The 17,343-nt window shown below is 39.7% G+C and overlaps 1 long non-coding RNA gene across 11 annotated transcripts in view; it reads left to right on the top strand.

Annotated features, from left to right (window-relative positions):
* LOC311442568 overlaps positions 1-17,343 on the top strand; it is a 259,074-nt gene that overhangs the window by 23,814 nt on the left and 217,917 nt on the right. The window lies entirely within an intron of this gene.

Here is a 17,343-nt window from a genome sequence, read left to right as displayed (position 1 = left end):
CTTTTGAAGCCTGCCTGTCCTTACAAGAAAACTTAGTACAGAGGAGGTTTGTTTATGAAAGGATATATTAGACTCCTTCATTTACAGCCAACAAAAGCAGCCTCTCTTCCTGGCTGCTCTAATTGATTTTTATTTTTTATTTATTATTTTGAAGTTAAACAAATCATAGATTAAAAAAACCCTCCAACCAGTGTCTCTAGGTATTTTTGCCACATAGCAAAAATAGAAGTACCAGTGCAAATGAGAAGTGAACCACTGAAGCTTGGAGCACAACATTGCTTGCAGACCTTTTGTCCATGCCTGTTAACTTGCTCATGAGTGCATCTCTTTGTGGTCTCTGCTGCTCTGAGTCTGGTGTTGAAACCAGCAGTGGTAGCAATGCCTGAGTTCAGAGGAAGCTGGCAGACATGTAAGACACACAACTTGTATATTTATACTGGTATAATATATTATAACAAATTATGCTTGTATATTATGCTGGTATAATAAGAGCATCTAAGTGAATATAATAAAGATTGTTCTTTAAATGGACTTCTTCTTTCCCAGGAAGAGCATAAGCAAGAATACTGTCATGGCTTAGAACAAACAGATAATTCCACTTTTGATCCCAATTCTTGAACCCAGAAAGACTAACAACATTTACACCCACTTAAGAAAACACAAAGCTTTTCGTTCCCTCCGAAAAATTTCAGCATAACCTGAACCTCATAATGTTTTCAATCTAGTTAGACTTCAGCAACCTGTCAGTCTTTCTCCTTTTCTCTTTTATTGCACACAGCACTGCTGTTGGCAGTATTTAATGAATATTAAAATGTATGTGATGAATAGGTGAGGTCACTTAATGAATATGAGAATATGAAATATCTTCCTGATAGAAGAAACTTCTAGAGTCATGACAAAGCCTTCAGGGGGAAGAACAAACCAAACAGCCACCACCCTTCCTTTGCCTTTCAGTTTGGGCCACCATGTTTCTTCAGAATATAACCAAGTTTGTAGTCAATACCTGGTTTGATTTTTAGCCATGTACTTTCACAGGTTGGTTTATGCATAACGACAGGTATTGGGTCCCTGTGGGTTTCTTACTTAGGGCATCAGGGTGCACTTCTGAACCAGTGATGGCAAGATACTGCACGTCTTTGAGACCAGAATGCTGACCATGAAAATGAATGGAGCTATCCTGTGTGTGCTAAGACTTCCTTCTGAACGGATGCACTTCCTTTGTTATTCTGAGCCCGTAAATTCGCAACATCTGGGCAAGAAAGTAATCCTTTTTATTCAATTTTGTGACAAAACTGTTAAAATTTACTAGTAAGGAGAACTTTTTATATAGGCCAAGAGTCTTTGTGAGTTACACAATGTTCCGTACTCCCAGTTGCTAGATCATGGAATTAACATAAAATTATATGCATCACTTTCACACATTACAGTGCAGGCAAACTTACGGTGTGTGCTACAGTTCATGTAGAATCATAACAATGATTGTGGCTTTTATCAGTCACTTGCCCGAGTACTTAAAAATAAACAAAAAATTATCTACGTGAATGTTATTTAGGTTTCATAACATGTAGTACCCTTCCTAAAGAGGTCTCCATTCTTTCTTCCATCACCCCAACATGCCAAGTAATGCAGGGAAGGTTAAAGAAATCCCTACTTAAAGGAAGTTGGTAAATGGTTAAGCTTTCTAAAGGAACTTATAAGATCATAAAAATTAAGAAAGAGAAGCACAACAACAAATCTAATCTTTACACTGTAGAAGTGGGCTGTTGCAGTGTTGAATCCAAGTCATTAGCTTTGCAGACAGAGCACTTCAGAAACAGTCCATTAATCCAAGAGATTGTCCTATGAGATATTCACGTGGCAGTTAAAATGGCATCAGAATGTTAGCCACTTCCAATTTTCAGTCAAATGAACTTCTTAAACTTTGAAATGTTCTTAGTTCTTGCTGCATAGCAAGATAGAAGAAAAGAGGTTGAAACATTTGTTAAAAATAATCAAAACCCTGCATCCAAATTAATTTTGTGCCAAGTTGTTCTGTGTGTGATTTCAAATGACTATGGTATTCAACTTCAAGTATTCCCACTATAATGGGAATTTTAATATGCCTTTATAATATTACCACACTAGTGTAAACAATGCAAACGTTCCCTTTGTCAACTGAGATGCATGAACAAATGTTTTGAACCAGCTGATCTTTAAAACTTCTGATGCATTTCAGAATTTTGTGTGTTTTTTAACTATGAAGGGGAGGAAAATAAATCAGCCAGATGTTCTGCTTGAATTAACCTTATTTTAAATAGATTTGAATGTCATTTGTACTTGCCTTGAAGAAATTATAGTCTTCACTTGAGGGAGGGTGGCTTACTTCATGGTCTACAATTGCTGTTCAAATTCAGTCTCATTAACTAGTTTCCTGACAGTTCTTGGTTCCTTTAATTTTTTTTTAACACCTGCCACCTCTTTTTTTTTTTTTTTAAATAAAACAAACAAACAAAAAAACAACAAAAAAAACATTGATTCTGAAAAAAGATCATTGAAAAGTACCTTGGGCTAATGCAGACATGGATTTTCCAAAATGACACATCGGTAGGGTCACAGCGTTCAGTGTAGGTGCTGTGGGTAAATTAGACATTATAATACCAGAGCCAGTTGTTTACAACTGTCTAGTGAAAACAAGATAATAAAGGCAGAGATCAAATTACCTGGAAGTCTGCATTAGGGCTCTGTACTCCTGTCCATGCCACACAAGTACAGTGTCATGTATATTACAGCAATTCCCTCAGGAATGACAAGAAATAGTGTAATATTGTGGCTGTGGCAACAGATAAATGCTGCTTGCAGGGAGGGAGGCTTTAAAGACAGTGCCATGTCTGTCTGCTGCAGGAGTTGATGAGCATCTCTGGATATTGTTAAAATTATAGTCCCAGCACTGTCAGGGCTATGTTAGGAAGCTTGTTTTGATATGTTTAGAGAAATACTTAAATTTAGTTAATCTGAAGTGTCTGTATTCCTGCAAGTTTGTTTTGTGAAGGAGGAACGTAAGAACCCCCACCCCAAACTCCTTGTTGTTGTTTGACATGAAAAGAGATGCTCTTCAGGCAGTCGAAGTGTTGATGTTGGTTAATTAATGTTTTGCTGTGTTTGGATATAGGTGTTTACTAGAGAAAATCAGGTACCTAGTGCCTGACATACAGGAGTTTGTGCGTAAATTGGCAATGGTCTTTATGTCAGCATTTAATAAGAAAACGAACAAAACGGGCAGTACCCACAATCTTTTGGCATGTTTGCCAGCATGTTTGAGAAATGTTATTGTTTTTGAATTGAAAAGTCAAAGGAGAATCTGGTGGAAAAGAATGAGGTGTGATGTGTTGTTGTTTTTCTACCAGAACAAAATATGTTTGTTTACCCTTTTACCAATGCTTTAGGTATTTTGATATAACGTGTGTCCTACAGATGCTGCTCAGCAGGACTCCTTCTGTATGTACAGAGCATTATTGCTTTGTGCAATACTGTAGCAACCCCCCCCAAATTCTTAGCTGGTTGTCTTGTATAGAAACATAAGAATAAGTAGAGAAAATGTGTTTGTTAATAAACCTGTTCAGATCTCCTCTCCTGCACCTCTCTCCCTGGGGTGAGATGGTGTAACGTATTCATGTGTGCTGCTTTTAGTAAAATCAAAATGGAGGCCCCTGTGCAGGATTTGGCTGCATCTATTCCCTTCTTAATCTCCTCTAACACCATGTAACTGTGCTATTCTCTCGATCTAGCAGAGAGCTTAAAAATGAGCTTTTGTCCATTTGTCATCTGCTGCTTTAAAATGTGGGCAATTCCCTCAGCAGAGGACTCCTGAAGAAAGTACAAGTAAATGGAAAAAAATGACAAAGCTTTTCTTAATTGTCAGCATAAAGGGCTGGAAGGCTGTTAAGCTCTTTCACGTTTATGCGGTCTATATTGTGTATCAAATGCTAAATACTAGGAACAGGCTCCAAGTTGACTGATTTGCATGAATGTAGGCATTAAGCTAAAAACTGCGGAGGAAAAGTAGTATGCTAAATTGGGATCAGTGAAAGTAAAAACTTTCATGCTCTGATGTCTGACTTAAATATTTGTCTTCCTTTTTCCTAAGGTTGGGAAAAAAAAAAAAAAAAGCATAGCCTGTGGAAAATATCCAATATATGGTTTCAACTTAATTGCTGCTAAAAAAAATTCTTAGCAAGGGATGCTATTGCATTGAGGGACTAAAGGAATTCTTCACTGGGCTACCTATGGAGTTAAAATAATTTTCTCTTATTATTCTCTTATTACTTTGTATTTATAAGTCCAAAGTGTAGCACAGGGCAGTCTAGTAATTCCAGTGGGAAAGCAGTGATTGATTTTTGAGTTGGGTAAATTGAATTTGATAAATTATTCTGACTTGTGATTAAAGATTTGCAGGTGCAGTAACTAAGTGGTAAAAAACACAAGGATTGGTTTTTATCTGAGAAACAACAGAGGAATTGTTTCTAAATGATAGAAATAGTAAATAATGTGGCATGCATAGCTGATATCCTCCAGTATTACATGGGCAAATAGAGATTTAAAAGCTTTTTATTTATTTTGAAGTCTGCTTAAAGCTAAAAAAGAATAAAAATCATCAGTTTAAGAGATTCCTGAGGTCTAGAATGTGACTAATGTCTTGAGAGGGTCAAGTAACATATTGGAAAACTTTAGACTTCACTGTTTGATGTCATTCATTTGGAAAGTCTTAGAAGCTGTTTTAAAGTTGAAGGGACTTTTAATGGACCAAATGAGAAAACACTTGGAAAAAAGTGATGTTTAACTGTTTACCTGCTGAAGCATAAACCAAAGGGTGATGAAAAGCCAAAAAAAAAAATATAAATAAATAAAATTAAATCCTTCCAGAAGCATTAAAGCTCTGACAAAAGTTGAAGAGCTTGGAGAGCCAAATTCAGGAAGCAAATGAACCATCAATATGCCCTACAGGCTAGAAAGAAACCATAGTGCGAGATCTCAGTATCTGCAGCGGGATGCAGGCTTTCCTTGTGTCCTGTAATTGCCTCTGAGGGTGCTGCACAAAGTGAGGATTTCAAGGCTAGGAATTGGTGAAAAGGCACAACAAATAATGAGGCCTCCCCCACTACAATTAGATACAGGAGATTCAGATCATTTAAGCTCCTCATAAATTGCAAAATGCAGTAAGTTAGGAAGCTATAAATAGGTATTAAAAAACAAACAACAACAACAACAACAACAAAAACAACTAACAGGAGACATTTAAAACATCATATATTATGGGTGAGATTCCAGAGGGTGCTGCCCAGGAAAGACACTTTCAAGTGAACATAAAAATCCCCGAAATGCTGAACCCAATGTGTAAGATGCAGTAAAGAAGGCAAAGAGCATCACTGCCAGAGGACAGCAGTGTAAATAAGGGAGCTGCCTCTTCCTTATCTCCTGGTTGGAGCACGAGCTTGTGGTATCCTGCTCAGGGTATCTTTGGCAGGAAATAGCCCCCCCTTAATGGGATGTGAGGGAGATGAATCCAACTGGCACCACCAATCTTGGAGGTGTTGGTGAGCATAATGAAGCTAGGACCCTTTTCCCTGCAGAAAGGAGACAGTTTTATTACTTATATTCAAGTGCATTTTTTCCTAAGTGATATAGGTGCCTGTTTTGAAATGAGTTCATTTAGATACTGCAATGACTGAGGGAACGTAATCTCAATGGGAGAAGCAATATGAGCAGGCTATTCTATACAAACCTGATCCAAACCAGCTGTATGCTAGCTTTAAATAATTCAAAGTAGGGCTTGGTGTATTCACCCACAGCACACTGTGCAAATTCAGGCTTCCAATACAGTTGCCCAGGCAGTGTTGCAGAAGAGCTGTTTGGCAGGTGATAGTTAACTGCTTCTCCAAACAGTGCATTCCTTTTCTCCCTCTTAATCTTGGCCTTCAGCCTCCCTCACTTACCAAATCCCGTGGTAATCTTTTGGGTGCAAGCGGCATCTTTGGACTAAGTGCTCCTGGGCATGAGGATGGCTCTCCAGGTGGCACAGGGCACTGGTGGAGGAGAGGGTGGGTAGGAAAGGGGATGTGTCTCTGTCAGTGCAACTGCTTTCCCAACCAATTCCAGAGTTAATGTTTATACCTAGCTTAGAAAAACTTGCTTTCCAAACTTTGCCTTTTCTGTGTGTGTTTTTGTTTCCTTTTTTTCCCCAAGTTCTAATGCAATGGCCAAAAGCAAGTTCAAAGCTGTCATAAATGCTGCAGATGAAGCACTCCATAGGACCTAGCTAGGTTCCTCCCATGCTGACAGGTGTACCTCATTTATTTTTTTTTGGTACAAACTATGTCTGACCCCATTCAATGAACAGCACTAATAGAGGATTGTGCCCCTTCCTGTGTAAGCAGGTGCTCTTTGTTCTTATAACTTGCTCATCACCGTGATATCTGAGCACTTTTTTTGCATTGGTAATTTTGGAGCTTCTGCTAACGTATGGAATCTTTTTTTTCCATTACTTTTTCCTCAAAGGCCACTACCTATTTTCTTATACCAGCTATACCACTATGGGTTAGCACTCCTACCCTCAGCTGGAGGGGATGATTTATTCAGATTTCCTTCAGAACTGTGCAAGTTCTGCAGTAAATGGCATATACATTATACAGCTAAGAATTTGTGAGGTTTCTTTTGGTGTTTGTGTATGCAGACTACAAACATATTGTTATCTGCCAATTGTTCAAATACTTTATTCTGGTACAGAAGTAGGGCCCCTGCCTTGGAATTCTGTTTTAGAAACACTTTATATGAACTCTGTAGTATGGTTCTCAGTTTTTTTCCACCCTCTCTGCATTTTAGCTTTGCGTGCAATCCAGGTGCTGAGCTGTTAGTCACATATCAGGGGAAGAACAATTGAATGTGGTGTGCTGAGGGTTTCATATGTGACTTGTCTGATTCCTGATCAAATTGTTTGAGTCTGAGAAAGAAAAGGCTTTTTCCATTATCTGAAAGGGCTGCAATTTTCCCTGGATCTAAAATACAACGTAATTTTTATTTTTATGCATGTTGCTAACAGTGATTTCAGTAACTTTATTCTGGTCTTAATCTTTTTTTCACTTCAGGGTCTACATATTTGTGATGCTTACAGTTGTAAGGATCTGTCACCCTCAGTGTTGATACAAATAATAATGAGAGAGTAATGAGAGGCATCCAGACCTTTAGGCATGCCTGTAGGTTTCAGTGGGTCACTGTGGATGTAGGTGTTGTCAGCGAGGCAGCATGTGTTTAAATGATGACAGTTTGTCAAGGAAAAATATCTTCTTGTAGCCATAGGATTGCACTGTGTAAATAGGTTATTTTTTATTTGTTGGAGTTGTATGAAACGGTCCCACTGACAGCTCATTTGGCTGGTGTCTCCACTTCTGATTCCTCACATAGTCTGGTAGCATGGTCTGTGGACAGGGCTTGAGTTCGTCTGCAAGCTTCCTTAGGTATGATTAGGGCTCTCCCCCTGAGAAAGCTAAGGTTACAAAACTGATGGTTAAGCAAGGATTTCACAAACCAGAAATGAAGAAAAGTGATAACTGATACCAAATTCTTATATAACTTTAGGGAACCTCTGAGTGAAAAAATTTCAAGTGCAGGGGTATCTGGTTTCTGGTAGTTGTTAGGGGAAATGAAAGTTGCACTAAGGAAATTGAAGATCCAGAATACAGTATACAGACTTTGGGAAATGATCAAATGGAAACTTGTCTGCAACAAATTGCTTTAATGATCAGCATAAATGTGTTTTAATTTAGATTAATTACAGCCTGGGAAGACTTTACTTCTAAATAAACTTCAGGAAAATGTCATCCATAATGAATATACTAAATAAACTTCAGTATAAATAAGTGGGTCATGGCTCTCCTTCCCACTGAAGACTTGCTGTGTTTAGAAAATGTAAACAAAGCCCTGCATATATGCTATACCTTAAGGTATTTATGTAATGACAAAAGATCACTTTTTCATTTTCCAACCATCACCAAGGGATTGCAAAGCAATCAAACTTTAACAGCCAATTAATCTCTCTAGATGATGTTTGTGTAGCACTTAACCAGTTTCAGTAAATTAGATCCCTGTGGGCTGGGCTGTTACATTGATAGAAATGTTACTGCTAGCTGGAGGCATTCATTTACTAGTTTGTAAGAACAGCAGTATTGAGAAATCATAGCATATGGAAACAAACTCTGTACCTTTTTAACAGAAACGTTGTTTGTAAAGAATAGGAGATTCTGGGAGTCACCCAGCATGGAGCCTCCCTAACTGAGTAGCTTGTCAGTTCTGTTGGACTTCAGAGACTGCTGTTAAATTCCCTGTAAGAAACATAAGAAATCCATTGGGAGGCAGCTGTGGCTAAAGAAAGATAATTCATTGCAATAGCATCCTCTTAAGCAAGCTGTTAAAGGAGCAGATTTACTTAAAGCACTTTGCTGTGCCTAAGCAAAATACATTAAAAATCTTTTTTTTTTTTTTTTTTTTTTTTTTTTAAGTAGGAGAGTGAAAGCTTTCAGTATACACAAGATTTATTTATTTAATTCATTAATTTAAAACTATGCTATCAGAAAATTAACATCTTAGAATGGAGCTGGAAACTTTCCTCTCCTTTTCAGTGTGGTGGTTCAAGGCATCTGCGCTGGTTTTCAGGTTCCCTGTAGCTTGAAACCTACAAAGCACATCTCCAGGCGGAGAGCTGCGGGACTGATGGCTGCATACCCAGGACAGCATAGGTACAATTACTGGGTGCTGGCTTCTCTGCCACTGTTCTGCAAGGATGCGAATTAGCACTGATTTCTATGCTGAGTTAGTGTAAGGATTCCCTTGCCTGTGGTGAGGCTCTGGGAGATGGGTCCTGGGGGTTCATGCATGAGTTCAGCTCTATTTGCTCCTTGCTGTGGTCAGTTCCAGCTGGGAGCAAGGCAGGGATTGTGCATCAGAAAGTTCCTGCTTGCATCTGCACTGGTGTTGCATTCAGGATGCCAATAGAAGGAGAAAGGAGATGACCTCAGTAATAGCTTCTGATCCTAGAAGATTGAGGTATGTGTTGAGGGAGGAATTAATTCCTGCACTTGGTAGAAGTCACAGCTCAGACTGCTGCTCTTGAAGCAGGTGTGGAGTCAGTGACACATGGCTGGGATCACAGCCTGGTGTTGGCACCATGGATCCGGAAATTCTGTAGAAACGCTTTCCCTGGTAAGGACTGGGAGGCTATGGGAATTCAGAACTTGCTGCTACCTGGTATGTCAACTTGAGTGTCATGGCCAACCATCTTGGTGGGCCAATTGGAGAGGCACTTGGTTTACATAGCCATGAATTTTTATTGAATGGTGAATGTGCTGAGTGTGACCGGAAACCTTCCTTTGAGAAACAGGCTCCCTAAACTTTGCTCAAGGCTGCAGTGGTACTTTGCTCCCAAAGTTCACTTGCTATGAAGTGTGCGTGAATATCTGAAACTGTAAAAGCTATTCACCATTCTATGGGTGTTTGCTGAGGCAAAGGCAGGGCCATGAGCACCTGCTAAGAAAGGCAAAGGCAGGTGGTAGCAAATAGGAGGTGACCTTTGGACAAGACCTTCTGCTTTATTCCTTCTGACCACTTATAATATCACGTGGTGGCTTGTGATGTGTCCTGACCATATGGTGCTTAGCAGGAGAAGGTTGCATTATATGGTTAGACAGACAGCATATACACGTGGAAGGCTAAAAAAAGGTGGCACAACAAGCTGCTAATATGTGAAGGAAGTCTGTTCCATTGCTGTCTAGGCTGATCATGGCCTAGAAACTTTTTTTTGCTTAGATGCTGCCATTCCTGGTGGTCTGTCTGGCAGGACTGGGTACTTGCTGTGGTGCTGAGCATGGTTTAAGGTCTTCAAATTCTAGTGAGGAAAAGCTACGTCTGCAGTGGATGTTCTTGGCTCTCCCTTGATCAGGACTGACCCTTACTTATACCAACTTCTTCAGGATGTTTTGTTTGGTATTTTTCAAATGCAGCAGTGAATAGAGGGGAAGGATAACTTGAGCTACAGCTCTAGACTGCTCCATAGGCAACTGGAAACATGTTGGAGAGTGCCTTACATGGGTTTACTTAGCAGACAGCACAGCAGCTGTCACGGAATGAAGGAGATAAATATTAACCAGGTGAGCAGCAAGTAGCACAGTGCATATGGGTAGTCAGACTAATGGTATGGGCCCTCATAGCTGTCTCCCAGCATTTTTGGAGGACTTGTACTGCAAATATGTACGTTCAGAAATTCTGCCTGAAAGCAAAATTGGAATTTCTTCCCACACTGTAGCAATTGTAGCACTTGCAAGGGTGGACAGGAAGGTTTTTGAGTGTGGATAATGTGGTCAAAGCATAGTTTAGGACATAGGAAGCCTGTAGCATAAATGTGCTATTCATTACTTTTTTCTAACAAAGCTGTGGTCTGAATGGTTGGTAATGAAATGCTTTTTCAATACTGTGATTTTACTTAATGTTTAGATACGTGGTGGACAAGTTTAGATAGATGCTCTTTTTTGAGAACAGATGAACAACTTAATGTATTGAATAAAATTACAACTTCCTAAAATGCCATGCTGGGAAAATAAATGCATCTAAGTGATACTTGGCTCTAGGGGTGAGATGAAAGAACAAAACTGCAGGACAGTCTCCAGCTAAGTGAAGTTCTGACAAGGTCACATAACAAAAGCATAATAATATCACCCCGGGTTTCTAGTTATCATTTCAGTATGTGCTCTGACCAGTGAAAGCATTGCTAATTTTGTTTTGTGCAGCTGTTCTCCATGTCATGACTTTTATTTTTGCATTGTTGGATCCTGTTCTCTCCCAGATATGCCTGTTTTCAGTCTCTTCAGCAGTAATAAGCAGCTTTGAGACTGTTAAAATGTTCTTCTTGTAGTTTCAGCTGGAAGTGACAACAGAATATTTTTCTGCAATTTAAAAGTTGGATGTAACTGAAAGGTTATACCATGTATCTGCTAAATATCTTCTCTGCAATGCAGGCAGGCAAATGCATCTGACTTTAAACTGCAGAATCTAATCAAACACTGCTGAAGCAGGAATGAGTGGTGTAAAGATTCAAGAGGTGATGCTTCCTCCTGTTCAAACATTAGACCTTTGTAGAGCACTTTAATGGGGTGGGAAGATGCAGAAGAAAAAACATCTGACACTTCACTGTCTCTTCCTGAGATCTGCAACTTGGGAAACTGCCAGCCAGAATGGTACAACTTGACATGCTGCTCCTGTCATTACAAAGAAAAAAAGAGATACCCCCCTATCTTAAATTTATTAAGGTTTTTGCAAACAACTTTAACAGCCTGTTGCCATCCAAAGTAAGGCAGCTGCCATTTCCTGGAGGAGGCCAAACATACAAAACCTAAGCACATGTTGTAGGATGCTTCAGGGAGCAACCAAAGTTACACTGGAGTTACACTGGCATCCACGAGACATCCCTGGAGCAGTGGAGCAGTGATTTCAAGCAACCTTTCAGACTGTCGTTCCTTAGAAGCAATGCTCAGTATCTGAATTATCAACTAGATTTTACAGCAGTATTTAAAACTTTTTTTTTTTTTTTTTTTTTTTTTTCCAGGCTAGCATGTTGTTGCAGGCCTGTGAGACTCAGCTGAATTTGCTGTGAACTAGATCTGTCAGGTGGTAATTATCATGTTCACATGCTTATCTTCTATAAAAGAGAAGGGAGTAAACTCAGTAAAGCTCAGATAGTATGTTCCCCATCCCCCATAGTTATCTGTATTACACCTATGGCCCAAAATTCAAACTGAAACTTGGTTGGAACAGGAATTACACTCAGTTTACCCAGAGGCTTTTCAAAGCTATGCTTTTTAGATGATGGAAGAACGTAGATAATGGGTTCAGGGTTGAAATCTTTGTCTGCTCAGGTCACTGTTTGAGGTTGGTAGTTACAGAGCAAAAATTTTAGTTCCTTTGTTCACTCAGTAGTGTTGGAAATAGCTGGCTTGGATAAACAAATTTAATGGTGATATGAGGCAGGTGAGTAGACTTTTTCTGAACTGGAAACTGCCACTCATGCATACCTCGTGAAGCGGAAACTTTCATTGAGACAGGATTCGATCCTATGGGTACCCTGGATGTTGTCTTGTGGAACCTTGTTGTGGGGCTGGGAATCCCCTTTTACAGGGTCCCTTGTTGCCTTTGCAGGCACCAGACAAATTGGCAGTGTTCAGTTCAGATTAACTTGTGGGTTTTACTTGAGGGACACTGCTCCTGGGGCTGTAGAGAAAGCTGCTAGTTTTTTTCTGAAATGATCTAGGTAGCAAGGAAAGATGCAAATGGTTTGAAACAGTCCAAAAGCTGTATGAAACAAGTCATGTCACCTGTAACAAAGTATTTTACCTTTTTCTCTGGCAGGGATGTGGTTTGAATTGTAGTAGAGATGTGGAGGGGAGAACACGCATTTTATTGTATCAGAAGCCTGTAAGTTTAGGAAGACAGATGTACTATTTGGTGAAAGATGTTGAACAGTTCCTGGCAATAAATAAATAAATCTTAATTCTGAATTTCAAAGGGCAAGGGGGTCTTTGCACTAAATTGTTTAATGAAAAGCCTTCTGAGCCAACAAGACAGGCCCTGCTATAGGGGAAACATTGATCCTGTCCCTTCTGGATTTTTTGGGAGCTTGGTCTTGTCTGAACTGTCTGAGTAAAATAGCATATGTTCATCTTGACTTGAAGGATGAGGGACTTAAATTTGCTTAAAAAAGAATTCTTAAGAAGGTATAGATTTTTCTTTTCTTTTTTTCCTCTCCAGACAACATGGCACCTACCTAGGGGAAAGTGGGAAAATACCCAACACCAACACCCAACTGTTATTCTGGAATAACAGTTCTGCACTAGGAAAAAACACGTTCAATCACATATGCATAGAAGTGTGAACAAGCTGCAGTAATCTATGCCCCTGGAACTGGCTCTATTCCAGAGGCTTGCTTACACTGCAAGGGGGAGCAGGTGGCATCTTTGCACAGTCTCCGATTTCAGATTGCATGTTATCTTTACGGCAGCTTTAAATTCTAGCCAGCGCTCTGTGGGAGTCTCTTGGCACACGCCATCTGGTAGAAACACTGAATCAACCTGGTTTGGTCCTGTCCTCTGGCTGAGGTGGTGGCATTGAGGAAAATTCTCTACAACTTGGCCTGCTATGTGCGACTTGAAATGGCCTTTCAACTGGGGACTGTGAACTGAGGAGCTGTTGGTGGCTCTCTGCCATGAAATCAGATCCTCCAAGTTGATTTGAAGAAATGTTCTAGGGCAGAGGAGAAACTTTAACTCTAGAGCTGTGTTGTGATACTTTATTTTCATGTTAATCATATCTTTTCCAGTCAGAAAGAATACATTGGTTCCATGTTCTTCCAGCATGGATGATGCTTTGTATCTCTAACTGCCCTTTTCCTCTACAATTTCCTTGTCCGTAGTGTTCCCATGGGATTAGAAGCAGAACTGAACACAGTCAAAAAGAAATAAATCAAAACACACATGTGCCATAGGTTTGTGGTGACAGCCACTGAGATATTTTCTTTCATTCCCTGCTACTTGAAGGATTGCTCTTCTGTTTGATTCATTTCTGCTTTGTTGATGAATGCTGATCTGACACTTCTATAGGAGTGTCCGCAGATTTCTCTTCCGAGTGGCAATAGCTGATCTAATCACTGTGTATCATGGCTGGATTGATTTCCCCATCACGCCCGCAGAGCATGACTTTGAAGTTGCTGATGTTGAATTCCATCAGATAAGGGCCTCTGGTCTCTGCAAGAAACTTTGAGGACTGGCCAAGGAAACTTAGAAGTCACCAGGCAGGGAATAGAGTTATTTTGTATTTTGAGTTGTTGGCTTTGGCTCTATCACTTTCATCTGTTTGCACCTCTGGGTTATTAAAGGTTTGTCCAAAAAGAAAGGGGAAGGGGGCAGAGTAGCTTAAACAGAGTGCTAGCTGTTCAATCTTTGGGGTTCATAGGCACTACAGTACTATTTTTTTTTTTTTTTTTTTTTTTTTTTTTTTTTGCTTGCTTAAAATAAAAGAGAAATTTAGCTCCAAAGGCTAGAGAATATGTGAGGATCTCAGGCTGTGTTCTACCCTAGTATGACTGTGCTGGAGGAGCGGGGGAGAGCAAGGGGCCATCCAGCTACAAAAGAGGGCAAACCGAACAAGCTCCTTGATGCCAACACTCTTGAAAATACCCGGAACTCTCTGCACAAAAGTGAAGTTTAAAACTGTTAAATAACTTTAATAACCTCAAAATCTCTCTTTGGAAAATATAAGATAAAACAGAAAGAAGCTAAATTTTGCTGTCACCACCACTATTTTTTTTTAAATTCTTAATTTTGTTGTGCTTTTCCATTTTGTGTGGTACCCAGCCAATGTTGTGTTACAGGCTAATATTTTCATTAGTATCCTTATTATTAGTATTTGTGCACATGCTTCTTCAGATGTGAAAAGATGTGTACAAACCGTGTCCTGGTTTTGGAGACTTTCTTGTCTTTTGACTTTCCTGTAGCCTTAAGGCTCTTGTGCTGACCCTGTTAAGCACAGAGCACTGTCACTCACCAAGTGCTGTTAGAGGTTTAAACTTTTTCTTTGCAAATATTTTTACTAGATTTGCTGTATTCTTTGCCTTTCAGCAGTTTAGGTGTTCAAACTATAAAACCAATACTCTATTACTTGTTTCCTCTTCTTGTTACTTTTCTAAAATATTACTCTTGTAATACATCAGTGGGAAAAGGTTCAGAAAAAGAGTTCCTGGACTTGGACACTGAGACTGGTAATGAACCTGTAAAGTGTTTCAGCAGTTCTGGATGGGGTGGAGGAGCAGTAAGTGTGTTTTGGTTTAATTGTGGACTTGGCAATGTTAAGTTAAAGGTTGGATTAGAGGATCTTAGAGGTCTATTCCAACCTTAATAATTCTATGACCAGACACCTTATGTAAATGTGCATGGCTTGTTCAGGAGGAGAAACTAAGATCTGCAAACAACTTCATCCCAGCAACACTGGACTTTCATTGGCAAAAATCCAAGATCAACCTTTGTTAAATGCAGCTAGATAATTTTGCATAAAATGAAAGTACATCAATAATACGATCTCTTAGTCTTCACTGAGGCCAGCCACACAATATGTGAACTGTGCTGGGAGCCTTCTGCCTTTCCACCTGACTCCTGGGAACTGCAGATGAGAGCCAGCAGACTGCTCGGGAGCTCAGCAGTAAATGTAGAAGCAGCTTGCTGTGGTTGTGATAGCTCAGCTACTATAGATACCTCCAACATGTTACTGCCTGAAGACACCGCCACTGTTTGCAAAGCCGTGTGCTCTACATCACCTAAGGCAGTGTTGGGTTCTGCAGAGTCAGGAAAGAGGGTGAGGAAGGAGCAGAGATGGGCAGGAGGTGAAAGGCTTTGTGGTGGGCTGGAACTATAGGGCTGTGAGGTATTAGGCCTGGAAGAAAGGAATATGACAATGAGGTCCTGATTAGGGTTGGCAAGACGTGCCATAGGGGAAGGGAAGAGGTTGGAGCTCAAGGCTTTTGGGGTGAGGTTTGTGCAGACAGACACAGAGTAAAGAGATAGTAAAGTAACAGAAGAAACTTCTGCTTCTCAACACTGTTTGAAGTCTTTCATCTAAGACTGGTCCTGATTCCACATCTGGCATCCCTACATCTAAACAGTGAGAGAGATAAAACTGCAAGGGAGTTCTCCCTTTCATATTAATATAAATTAGAAGGAAATCGGTTGGGAAGACTGTGTTATGCTAGGCCATTTCAAAGCAGATGTGAATGTGTCCTGATACCATGCATGCATGAAGTCTTGCTAACAGTACATGTTCCAGGAGATTTGGAAATAATTAGTGATGTGGAAACTAGCACTGGGGTGAGTTCTCAATTTTGAATTGGTTAGAAACTTGAAAGAGAAATGAAAAATAAACATTCTTGTTTTGAAAGGAATAGCACTTCATAGGCCACCTTTGGAGGGACATATTGGTGCTCGTATGTCATCAGTTGCTTTTTGAAAGTCCCAACTCGTAATTTCTAAGCCAACAGAATATTGAATAAATGAAATGTTTAATAAAAAGGAAAACCTGTCAAAAATATTACTTCCCCTGCAGGAGAGGGTAGTTTCTTCAAAAACGTGAGGGGCGCTTAAAAAAAGAAAAGGCGGTAATATTGCTGTCTCTTTTCAACATATTTCATCCTTTCAGTTCTTGGTATGCTGTTGTCTGTGGGTGAGACCCTGTACTATCTCCCAGGAATGATGGTGGAAGGCTGAGACGTATACCCATTTATATGCATCTAAGACTTAAGTCACAGGCAACATAGTTATGTAAAATATATCCTGCAGAAAGGTATTATGGTGTAACTCTTCTCATGATGAAATTCTTTAAATAAAAAATTAAAATGTTTAGATGAATCTCGTTGGTGATAGTGAGCTCTGCACCTCTCTACGTGAACTCCAGAATCCTTTAATCTTTTGCATTTGCTGCAATTGCACCTACTTCAAAGCATTGCTGCAGGCATTGGAAAGGATTCCAGCACTCAGTGGGAATAGGGTGGGGATGTAAAATTCTGTCATCACTTGGGGAACTGCAGCCATTTCTGAAGTGCCAGTGTCATCTACCTTTACAAAAAGGCAGCAACATAACTGATTTGGGAATGTAGGGAAATATATCTGTATTGGCTGCAGTTTTGAAGAATTTTCTTCTTTTTTTTTTTTTTTTTTTTGTTGTTGTTGTTTAAAAAAAAAAAACAAGCCTTTTTAAATTGAAATGTGCTTGGAAAATAATCTCAGAAGGGAGCTGAATATAGCATGGTAATGATAGCTGGACAAGTATATGGATAGATGCCATTCTGTCTAGTGGTTTTGAAATCAGCCTTGGACACAGCCCAGCCATTGATATGTGGGGCTTGTAGTGGAATGTAGCAGAGGGTCTCAGGGAAGGGCAGGAGAGGGAGTAAAAAATTTGCTATGTTAGTTTTAATAAAGATGGCTTGAATTTTAGCTGTTATCACTTGTGCCCCTCAACTGTTTTTTCAAGAAGTAGTCTGGTGCATGCTAAGTTTTAGGTGAGCTAACTAAGTTTAGTGGAAACTGAAGGTGGTGATGCCTTGAAAGAAGCAAATCCTATGCTACTGTTATCAGTAGGAAGAGTAGGACAAAACTCCTGCCGACTGCTGTGAGAATGATCCAAGCAGTAATGAAAATACTTGTCCTCTTTCAAGCCTTGTATTCATACAAATACACAAGAGCATGTCATTCACAGATACGTTGGTGTCATATTGGCTTCTATTCT

This window comes from Aythya ferina, assembly GCF_964211825.1.
Source record: "Aythya ferina genome assembly, chromosome: 11".
Taxonomy (NCBI): Eukaryota; Metazoa; Chordata; class Aves; order Anseriformes; family Anatidae; genus Aythya; species Aythya ferina.
Note: the sequence above shows the minus strand (reverse complement) of the source record. Positions and strands in the feature narration are given on the sequence as shown.